Source organism: Nicotiana attenuata, chromosome 1, assembly GCF_001879085.1.
Source record: "Nicotiana attenuata strain UT chromosome 1, NIATTr2, whole genome shotgun sequence".
Taxonomy (NCBI): Eukaryota; Viridiplantae; Streptophyta; class Magnoliopsida; order Solanales; family Solanaceae; genus Nicotiana; species Nicotiana attenuata.
Genome location: NC_031989.1, coordinates 24,764,772 through 24,776,647, shown reverse-complemented (window position 1 = coordinate 24,776,647; position 11,876 = coordinate 24,764,772).

Below are 11,876 nucleotides of genomic sequence, written 5' to 3'. Positions count from 1 at the left end.
TTTAGCTTTGAATTAAATAGTAGGATCAGTTGCTTGAGATGTTATTTACAATGTGTGATTTAATTGAATAGATTTGGGCCATTTGGAGTTGAGTACTCGTGGCAAGAACGTGGTTGCTAGTTGATTTTAGCCGGTTCGAGGTAAGTATCTTGCCTAACCTTGTGGGGGGGACTTCCCCTTAGGATTTGAGTCTTCCTTGTTGATTGTATTCCCTGTACGCGAGGTGACGAGTGCGTGCTCGGATTTATTTGTGGAAAATTGCCCTTTTAGGCTCTTAGGTACTTGTAATCACCGAATATGAAGTTGTTCTGGATACGATTGAGTTCCCTGTTATTAGTTCCACCTCTACACGACTTACTTGGAATTTATCTGCCCTTTTTGGTTATTCTTGTTGCCTAAATGACTTTTACTTGTTTAACTGTATTCCTAACTGCTTGTCTTTATCTGGAAAGCATTATTTCTATCTCTCGTGTAATTAATTGGTCTTAATTGGAAAGAAGTTAGATATCCTATGTTTAGTCGATACTTCCTTAATTGAAATTATTTGATCCATGTTAACTTCCTTGTTGTAGAACTGAGTATTATGGAATCGTTGTTTCGTATCATTTCTCCCTTGTTGAGTTGTCCTTATTGCGCTTAGTATTTCCCTGTTACAGTTATTTCCTTGTACGTTAGTTGTACCGTCTTTTGGTGAACGGAATCTCTTGAGTTGATTCTCTTGCTTTGTTCCTGTATATATTGTCATTTGTTGACATTGTGATGCACGAGGTTTCTGCCGTGCGGTTGTTGATATCGTGATGCACGAGGTTTATGCCATGCGGTTGTTGATATTGTGATGCACGAGGTTTCTGCCGTGTGGTGGTTGGTATTGTGATGCACGGGGTTTCTGCCGTGCGGTTGTTGGTATAGTGATGCACGAGGTTTCTGCCGTGCGGTTGTTGTTGAAGGTTTGCACGAGGTCTTTGCCGTGCTATTGTTGTTATTGATGTTTTGCACATGCGGCGTAATAAGGCGGGATATGTTATATGCTTATATGTGGGTTGCGCATGTGGCGGAATAAGGTGGGAATATTGTGATGCACGTGTGCCGAAATAAGGCGGTGCTTATTATGTTATTAATTGCACACGTGGCGAAATAAGGTGGGCTATGTCAGAGGATGATTGTAGAGAATTGTGACGGCCTGTCGAGGCATTCCTATTTGTTTAATAATGTGATTGTGGGTTGCTTACCGGTATGAGCTTTATCTCTTGGAAGTTGTGGGGAAACATCGCACGTGCGGTCCGTTCTCCTTTTCATGTTTACTAGCTGGTAGAATTTTGTTAGAAACATTTGCACAAGCATACACGTAGCTGAACACCCCTATTAGAGGTGAATTCCTCCTGATTTTGCTAAGGGTGGAGGTACGCCCTCGTTTATCCATTATATTTGTGAGAGTGGCCCTAGTTAGCCAGTTAGTTGTCGGTATGACCATGAGATTGATGGGGCATAGGATGCCAATTGTTAGATTTCAGATGCTAGGTCTTCGCGAGTTGTGATCTGTCCGAGACTTGGTGAAATTGTGGAAAGAGTTGGATAAGACCTTTGTGAACATCATTGTAGGATATGAGTTATTGACTTGTTTTCCCATTTCTGTGTTGTGACCTTAGGATTTGGATTGTGATTCTGTCGTCATTTCCTATCCTCATTTATTATATTCTCGTTGTTACTTGTTGTATTTTTCCCTTATTGTGATTTGTAGCATTCTTGGTCATTCATGCAGTCTTTACATAATTATATGTCATTTCCATTATTCCTATGATTATACTGTTTATTGACCGGTAGGTGCCTTGACTGTTCCTCGTCACTACTCCACCGAGGTTAGTCTTGATACTTACTGGGCACCGCCGTGGTGTGCTCATGCTACTCTTCTGCACATTTTTGTTGTGCAGATACAGGTACTCCCACTCAGTTCTGTCAGCCTTGGAAGGAGGCATATCGGTAGAGACTTCGAGGTATATCTGCTACGTCCGCAGACCGAGGAGTCCCTTTCCAGCTTTCTGTAATAAGTATAGCTATTTTAGTATTTCTCCTTTGTATAGATATTCTTGAGTCAGAGCCTCTTTTGTATCCCTTTGCTTGTGATTTGTGAGTTTCCGGGTTTTGGGAATTGTTTTAGACTTGTGATGTTGAGTTGTACTTGCCATGCGGCATTCAGTACAGTTTTCTTTAGATATTTGATTTGATTTTCTCTAATTTTCCGCAATTATTACATTTCCGCAAGTGTTAGGCTTACCTGGTCATGGGGACCAGGTGCCGTCATGACATGTTCACAGTTGGTGAACTAGGGTCGTGACACCTCGGGTCTTTTTTTTATCAGAAACGGCTGCCTTTCTTTGTCTAGGTCTAGGGTTGTTAGGTTTGGGCTTTTGGGTTAATGGGCTAAGATGACTTTTGGCTTTTGGGTTGGGTCTATGTATTATTGGATTGAAATTGAGCTAAAACATAAAATTCATAAACTATAGACCCAAATCCAATTCTTCTTGACCAATAGTATAAAACACCTATAAAAATATAAAATCACTCCTAATTAATTGAAATAAACTATTAAAGATAAACCTAAAATGAAACTGTTTTTGGTATTTGTCAAGATTATGTAAAAATAAAAACTCTAGTAAAATAGTATGACTATAAAACATTAATGAAACTATTTTTTTTTGAAATTTTTATTTTTTTGGTGATAAAATACAGTAAAAGAGTCAAAACTAGTTAAACTAGCGATATTAGACCTAAACTAACTATTTACGCTAAAAATGTGTAAAATTTTGGGGAGGGTCAAAAATTACATGTCTACAGCTGCCCCTCTTTGACTGGAAACACGAAGTATTTTCAGACAAAGAACGACGAGACAGGTTTTTTGACCCGACCCTTATTTAGAGAGAACAAAAGCTAAAAGAAAGGAGAATGTGACCGAGCCCTGGTATCTGAGCTGCCTACATATCCTTGGCTATAAAGGAATCAGGATACGTGTAGTTCAGAAGTAGGAACAGTGATGGAGTATACCGAGGTGAAGAGCCGCTCTAGGTGTTGTGTCGTCGAGGTTCCGGTCTGCGGTCCTGTTGTTACATCAAAATCAAAAATGAAAAAGACTAACTAAGCCTGTCAACTATGAATTACAAGATTCCTATCTATAAGTCTTCTGAAGCTTGATCTTGAGTCTTGAATGGTTCTTCATGCAGACTTTAGATTTGAACCTTGACGCTTGCTAGCTGCAGGTGCTAGTTCATTCTTCTTCGGATCAAGACCGGACATGCAATGCTCGTGATTTCAGCCATGTCTTGAGCAGCTCACATCTTTCATCTGCTTCTGCATTTGGACTCACTTCCCTCTTTTTTTCTTTTCTTTCTTTTTATTGGATTAAGACTTCTTCTTTGGTCATCTCAAACCCCCGTGCCTCGAGGTAAAAACCTTATTCTTCAGGCAACTCGTGCTACCTCCATTTGAAACTTGAAATGAATTCTAAAATGACTTCCCCCATTCTCTAGGTGGGTGCCTACTACTGACTAGAAACTTGAAATAAATTCTCTTGTTCTCCAAGTGGGCGACTGCAACTGGCTTAAAATTTGAAATAAATTCCCTTGTTCTCCAGGTGGGCGCCTGCAACTTAAACTTGAAATGAATTCCCTTGTTCTCCAGGTGGGCGCCTGATGCTGACTTGAAATTTGAAGTAAATTCCCTTGCTCTCCAGGTGGGTGCCTGCAACTTAAACTTAGAATGAATTCCCTTGTTCTCCAGGTGAGCGCCTGCAACTTAAACTTGAAAAGAATTCCCCTGTTCTCCAGGTGGACGCCTGATGCTGACTTGAAATTTGAAATAAATTCTGATGTTGGGCATATTTCTATATGTTTTGATGGTACTTTACCCATGTTTTAACCGCTTTTTGGTGCTTTTGGTGTTAAAAATGCCCAACATGGTTTAATTATTGGTTTTATGACTAATGGAGATGTGTGTGATGATTTAGGGTGTTTAGAGTGCAAAAATATGAAGAAAAGGTGCTCCAACTAGAGGAAAAGAGGTTGGATGCGTCGCATCCAACCTTGGAAAGAAGATACTTGGTGCACCCCTTCGCAGTGAAGTCAGCCCATAGCATCCGCACCTGGGCAAAGCTGAGATGGAGGAACAAAGGGTGGATGCGAAGCATCCACCTTAGCATGCGAAGCTGAGAAGCGGAGGACGAGGTGGATGCTTACCCCAGCATCAATCCCTGAAGATGATTCGGACTAGGATTAGGAGAACTTTGGCCCACGACTTTTGTACGCAATATATAGGCCAAAAACACCCCTTTTAGGTCATCTAACATATTAACACACTTTTGAAGGGAATTCGACCTAGGGAGAGCACAGAGCCGCCGTGGAGGCCGGGTTTCATCTTTCTTCCACCAAACTTAGTAATTTTTATGTTTCTTTATATGATTTGTTATTTTGCTACCATGTCTATGCGGAGCTAATTTCATGTTCTAGGGTTGTGGTTCTTTCATGACTATTATTATTCGGATATTGATTTTGATTTCTTAGTTTATCGTATTGGTTTGTTTATTTAATACTGCACTTAATTATTTGATTGCTTGATCACCAATTGAATACTATCTACGAATCTTGAATTGAACTCGAAAGTGGGAATTCTAAATTGCATATAGTATTGAGTAGAGCAAGTTCTTGAACCTGGGCATCGAGGAACGGATTCGCGGTTAGGATAGACATATACCTAATTGCCTTGCTTGGTTAATTTACAGGAATTATAAATGCATTCTTGTTAGTTCTAATTCCATACACATATAGGAGTTAGGTTAGCTTGAATAGGCGAGTAAGAACTCGACAGATTCTTATGAGCAATATTAACCCTGTTAACCAATAAACTAGATAAATTAGTTAGTCAATTCAATTGAAGAATACAATAGGAATGTTAGATAGCCCATAACCCTAGATCGTTTTCATTACATTGATATCATAAAAATCTGCTCTTTCTCTGTTCAAAGTTCATTATTTATATTTCTTAATTTAATTAGTTTAGAATCAAATATTTCTAGGTTTAATTCTTGTTTAGATAATTAAGATAGTCTAATTTAGTTAATAGTTAATCTCAAGTTCTCGTGGGTTCGACATCCGACTTTTAGTCACTTTATTACTTGACGACCGCGTATACTTGCGTGTGCGTTTGGCCGCAACAAGTTTTTGGCGCCGTTGCCGGAGACTTAGAAATTAGCTGTTTTTCTAGATTAGACTTTTAATTTTGTCCTATTTTTTTGTATATATTTTTGTTTTTATAACTATTTGACTTTTCTCTTAGTGTGTTTCTAGTTCTCTCAACATGACATTTGGGGATGAAATATCCGGAGGTAATGTTATTGATGAAGACGCTTGGTTGACCGAAGACTTTTATGGCCCGTCTTTTTGGTCTTGTCATGACCTGAACTCTGGGAGGTCGAATTTGAATATGGGAGTAAGGGTTGGTATTGGGAAGGATATTCTCGATTAGGCTAATATGCGGAACGGCGTTGTCTTCTAACAACGTTGGTGAATAATTGGTCTAGGGAGAGAGATGATCTTGCACATAAAATTTATAATTTTAGCTTGGTTGTGCATAACTTAGATGCAGATTTGAGTGCGAAGGTTGATGCGTGTAACGCTCAACAATTTAGTGATGAGTTGTGTGAAGCCGAGAAAAATCTTCTAGACCAAATTGAGGAGCTAAAGCGAGAATACCAATCATTAGACCATGTTTTTCTTAAGGATGCCATTGTTGAGAAGAGTGATCTAGAGTCATATGAGGGCATAGATAACTTTACTTTGGGAGACTTGAGTGTGTGTAAATATGGGGATGCAAATAGTAGTAAAATTCATGAGTTAGGGCGCATTAGACCTCATTCAAATCATTTTTTCACATTGTGTTTAGATAGTAAGATAGTAACTGATAACGTCCAAATCCACTACTAAAAAGTAAATGGACACGGTCGCATGCAATATAATTTACCCAACTATGAGTCGGGGTCGAATCTCACAGAGAACAATATGTAGGCGATTAGGAATGTAAGAAAATTATCACTTATCACGCAATGCCAAACACTAAGAATTTGGTTTTTGGAAATATTTTATATCTAAGTGCGAAAATGTAAGCTAACCTAGAAAGCAAGTAAGATGATCAATGACTACAAGTATGAATGCATCGGGAATTACACTCAAGTAACGATCCAATGTATTTCATGATTTTACAAATATGAGCGAGTTTATGATAATTAGCCACGGATAATAATTCTTAATTAGCTTCTTCCGAAGACTAACAAGACTTCCTAATTGAATTATCCCTAAAACAATTAAGAGATTAAGCACACCCGGAATGGCTACAAGTAGTTCAATCCTATCCCTAGGTAGAATCTATAAAATGAGGGTTAACGCCTCAAGTTCTTGTTAATTAATCTTTCCCAACCCCAAATTATCTTTTCCAAAATTAATTCGGAGTTAATGGGGGAGTCCTAGGGTTAGCTAATCCCTTTGGAAACATTAAAGAACAAGAATAATTAAAATAATAATAACTCACTTCATAAAAGAATAAAAATTATTCAATACATAAGCACAACAAGGTATTTAATCCACACTTTAAATATGAGTATTTCCATAAACAAGATTCAAGTGTTGGAAATAAATACTACACACTTAAATATTCAGTACAAAGCAAGTAAATGAAGAAATAAACATAAATGGGTAAGAAATCCTTAACCACAAGCTTGAAATCTTCAAGACCCAAGTGTGTGTGCAAAACCCTAGCTTCAAAACTTGTTCTTCTCTAGTGTGTGCTACTGAAATTAAGCCAAAGATATGCCAAAGATAGTTTGGTCGTGTATAAAAATGGTTTGGGGATAAAAAATGTGAAATTCCAGATTTGCCCAGGCCTAAAGCTCGATTTTCGCAATTGCGACCAAAGGTTCGCAATTCCCAACTTTTCCTGTGCTGCTTCACTTCGCATTTGTGATGCTATCTTCGCATTTGCGAAGATTGACTTGTTCGGTTGACTTCGCATTTGCGAAGTCCTCTTCGCAATTGCGATTGCTGGCTTATCCCGTTGACTTCGCTTTTGCAAAGGACTCTTCGTATTTGCGAAGTTTGACTTTCCCAGTTGACTTTGCATTTGCGAAGGGTTCTTCGTATTTATGAAGACTGCATGATTTTCCTTCCTTTGCATTTCCCTAGAGTTGATCGCATATGCGATCCCTGAGTGCATTGCCCAGATTTTTCTCTCTTTTTAGCTTCTTTTGACTTGTTTTCACTTGGTTTCTTCACCATTACTTCTAAATCACATTCACCCTGTAAAATAGAAGTAAATGACATTAAATACATGATTTTATCACTTAAACCTAGCAAAAGTATAGGTTTAAAGACAAGATAAGTTGGTAAAATACCAACTTATCAAAGACCTTATTACAGGCATAAAACCAATCTCAAAGTTCAGGATATACATCGAATTTGTAAGACCCATAAAAAGGCATACCCTCGATATAGACGCCTAAACTACTATACACGGGATCAAAAAATGGCTCCGGCCAAACATAAATGACTACGGTCATACGGCTACACCAGCCAAACTAACGCGACTCGGGGACGCCCGACCGTCGCTACAAAATCATATGACATTACTTCGAATCTACTTCGAAAGAACCGGTTAAACAGGCTACCCTCAACAGGCAAATGAGCTTCGACCATGTCAGATCTGAATCACAAGGCTTCGAGCTACTCAGCCTACGAGCCGAACCTTACGAGGTGCTCGAACATTGCCGCTAACAACTGGAAATCGAGGTTCTTCCCGAACCGATGATAGGTCAGGCAAAATCATTGCAAAAGTCCTTAACGAGAGGAAAATAAAGCCTAACGAGCCTCAAGGCCGCACATATGCCTAAGGGCAAAGTGTAAGAGCCATTGTCGCCAGCCTAACGAGCCTTAGGGCCGCACATATGCCTAAGGGCAAAGCGTAAGAGCCATTGTCGCTAGCCTAACGAGCCTCAGGGCCGCACATATGCCTAAGGGCAAAGCGTAAGAGCCTTTGTCACCAGCCTATCGAGCCTCAGGGCCACACAGACACATGCCTAAGGGCGAAGCGTAAGAGCCTTTGTCGCCATCTTACATAAAACATTGCTTCGATCGAAGGCGTAAGAGCCATTGTCGCCCGCCCAATACAAACGTAAAACTTGAGGGTCGACTGAGCTCGAGTCGTAGCCCGACTCGGAGACTGGATCCAAGAGAGTTAAAACGTAGGGGCCACCGGCCCATGCAAACATAAAAAGCTCGAGGTTTATATGAGCTCGAATCGAAACCCAACTCGGAGACTCCACCGAAAACAGTTGGGCAAAAGCGTAAGTGCTCGGAATGCCTGCTTACACTAAAGGTCGCATCGACCGAGCGCGTAAGAGCCCCCGATCTCTGCCTAATGAGCCGCAGGGCCATACCACGGATCTAATAAATCTCACTGACTCTGAAACCAGCCCGCCTGGCCATAAGCGAAACAAAACAAGGTACAGAAGAACAAAAAAGCCGCAAAAGGGTTTTTTCTTTTCAGGTACATACGTGGAAAAATACAATTTCCATCTACAAACATACTCAAAAAAGGTACTACGTACGGGATGGAAAGGTCTACGCCCCGCCCCCGAGAGCTACGGCCTATCGGCCTCATCTTCAGTCTTCTCGGCATCGAACAGGGGTAATCGAGCATCGCGCTCGTCCGCCCTCGCTCGCGCCAATTCTTCCGAGAGAACAAAACCCCTGGCACTGATTTCTTCGAGAACCTTTCTCCGAGATTTGCAACGCGCATATTCTTTGATCTTCTCCCCACGATCAAGGACCCTCTTCAACTCGGCTTGAGCATCGGTAGCGTCCTTCAAATGAAGCGCCACCTCCTGATCGGCCCTAGTACGGTTCAAAACCGCTTTGGCCTGAACATCAACGATCTCAGCCCTAGCCTTCGAAAGTTCGGATTCAAGCTTCGCAATCATATCCGCTTGAACTGAAACGATGCCACGGGCCATACGAAGATGGACTCCGAGGGCCGAAAGTTTAGCCGATGCATCTTTCACCTCTGAGGCTTGGACCTGCGCCTGAGCTCTCAGCTCGGTACAGTCATTTTTGATTTGTTCGGCCTCGCCCCTAAGACGCTCCAAGGCCTCCATCTTTTTCTACAGCTGAGATAGACGAAGAATTAACCTTAGAAGATAAAAAGAAAAATGCATACTCAACCAGGGCAGGAAGTTACCTGCTCCGTCAAATAGCTCTCGTAATTCAGGCTTCGATACACCTCACATCGCCAGTATGCCAACTCAGTTTCCTTCTCCTCGCAAAGGAGCCTAAGGGATTTTCCCTCATCCAGAGCTTTCCGGAGCCTAGCCCCATGACGGAGCAGCTCGGACCTAATCCTGTCAAAGGCCTGCAAAATAAAAAACTCGGTAAGAAAAGGAAGACGCAGATTTAGGAGGCCTACGATGAAGCTCACCTCAAAATGAAGTCGGAAGACTTCCTCGAAGACCAAGCTCATATCAGTCGATCTAGCCCCCTCGGCCCCGGAAGAGTCGGCCCCGGTCGAAACACGACCATTTAAAGGAGCCACCTGTCCAGAACCAGTGACCTCGGGCATGATAGGCTCGGGCGACGTTCCCGTCTCAACGGCCCGACCCCGTATCGCCTCGCCACAAGCGCCATCTCCCTGCAAGTGCATTTCCAGCTTATCACTGTCATACTTTGGCCCGAACGCCGGCAACCCCTCGTCCTCTCTGGAGGGGCACAGCCTCACCTTCGGAGGCTCTCCGATGCCTACAACAGCAAGGTTAGTACATAAAAGAGGGAGAATGTCTCTCCAAGTAAACAAGGGAAAAGGGACAAGCAATATACACACGCACCATGACATTTTGCTTCCCACCTGCCCCGAGATGCAGCTCGCCACCTGTGCTCGATGCAAGTAGAGTGGGTTGCCAGCTTCCGGACCCAACCAGGCAGATCAGTAACTTCGCCTGGCGCCCATGAAATCGCTGCAGAAAGGAAGGAAACGCGATTACGAGATTAGCTTTCAACATGAACGAATCTGGGAAACCACAAAACGCTCCACTCACGCATATAGTTCCATTCTTCGGGGAATGGCATAAGCTCCACAGGGATAACGTCGGTCGTCCGGACCCGGACGAACCGACTGGCCCACTCCTGATCTCCGCCTTCATCGTTATCAACAACAAAAGGCGTAGACGAACGGCACAGCAAGGTTAGCAGACCTCGGTGGTGAAAAGGCCGGGACAGCCTGACGAGATAGCTAAGCGTGAATTCAAGCCCCACTTTTGTTTAACCAAAAAATAGGATTTTAGTCAAAACTAGAATTTAGAAGAATCGGGTTACTGATAATCAAAAAAGTAAATAAAGAAAGAAATTTTAGAGTAACCAAGTATGAAAGCTGGTAAATCAAAGTATATTCCAATAGTCACCTCCCTCTACAATTGTTTGTTTCTTCCCTTTTTATAGCTCTTTTGGGATACGAGCCTTACCTTTGTCATAATAATGCTATTATGGGCAATTAATGACTTTAAATGTTACGTTATGCAATCATATACATTAAATACATATTCTATAACGTTTCCAATAATTAATACTCATTAAATGCTGTATCTGGGCTCCTTTTTGCTGTTAGATTCATTCCTTTGATTCTTCACTATCTTTGAGTTTCAAATGTCTTGACTAGGTACGAGCGATGAATTACTTGTATGACTGCTCGCACCCCCTCCATTTAATTTACTCGTATATGTTGTTGCTCGTATCTGTTAACCAACCTTATTTCTTTGACTGTTTGACCAGTCTATACGTCATGACACGTCACCATATACATAAATATAATTTTCCCCAATACAGATAGTCCCCCCACTTTCCACTAATTCATCAGTTTGAATATTTGGGAAGTGGAATTCATTTAAGGGAGAATTTTTGTCACCATTAATGCTCTGACAGAGTTTGACGCTTCACTTATTACTTTCATTTAATGCGCTAAACACGTGTCATCTTCTTATTGGTCATTCAATTGTATAGCACTTTCTTAGGCTTTCTTTTCGGCTTCCCTGTCCACGAAGTGTCAATTATCATTATTATGGACTTCCCATCACTTATACTCTTTCCTTCTGACGGTCTTCATCGGTATAAATATAATTTCCATCTTTGTCTTCTACCACTTAAAGCGTATTGAACACTTTAATTTTTCAAAACTTTTATTCACTTCTTCTTCACTTCAATCTCCTTTGTCATGGCTTCTCCGAACCCTAACCCTAGAAGAACTCCTATTTTAGACAGCTTTCCCAGTGCTCCCGTTAGGCATAGAAGAGGTGGTGGTGGTAGACTCCGTAGTTAGGGATCTGTCCGTGGTGGTAGTTCACTCACACCTTCTTCTAGTTCTGGCCCTTCTTCTAGAACTGGAGGTTCCCATTCTCAAAGGTTTTCTTCCAGAAACAAAGAATTCTCTGAACCCTTACGCGAACCTTTAGTGGAAGAAATAGTTCCAACGGACTTATCTTTTTACCATGACAGGGAATCTCTCAAAACTCAAGTCGCCTCTTTAAATTGAGTTGATACTTATCCTTCTCAAATTACTGACCCTTTAATCCCCATAGTTCGTAGAGATTGTAATTGGAGTGATGATTTCCCTATCATCATTCCTAATCCAAATCAGAGAATCACCTCCTACATTATTAGATTTTCTTTTGTTTATACGTATCCCTTTACTTTAGGGTTTAAACCAGCCATTCATCCAGTTATTCTGGATTTTTGTCGCTTTTTTAATGTCAGCTTGGGTCAAATTGGCCCAATCGTTTGGAGGGCTGTCGCCTGCTTAAG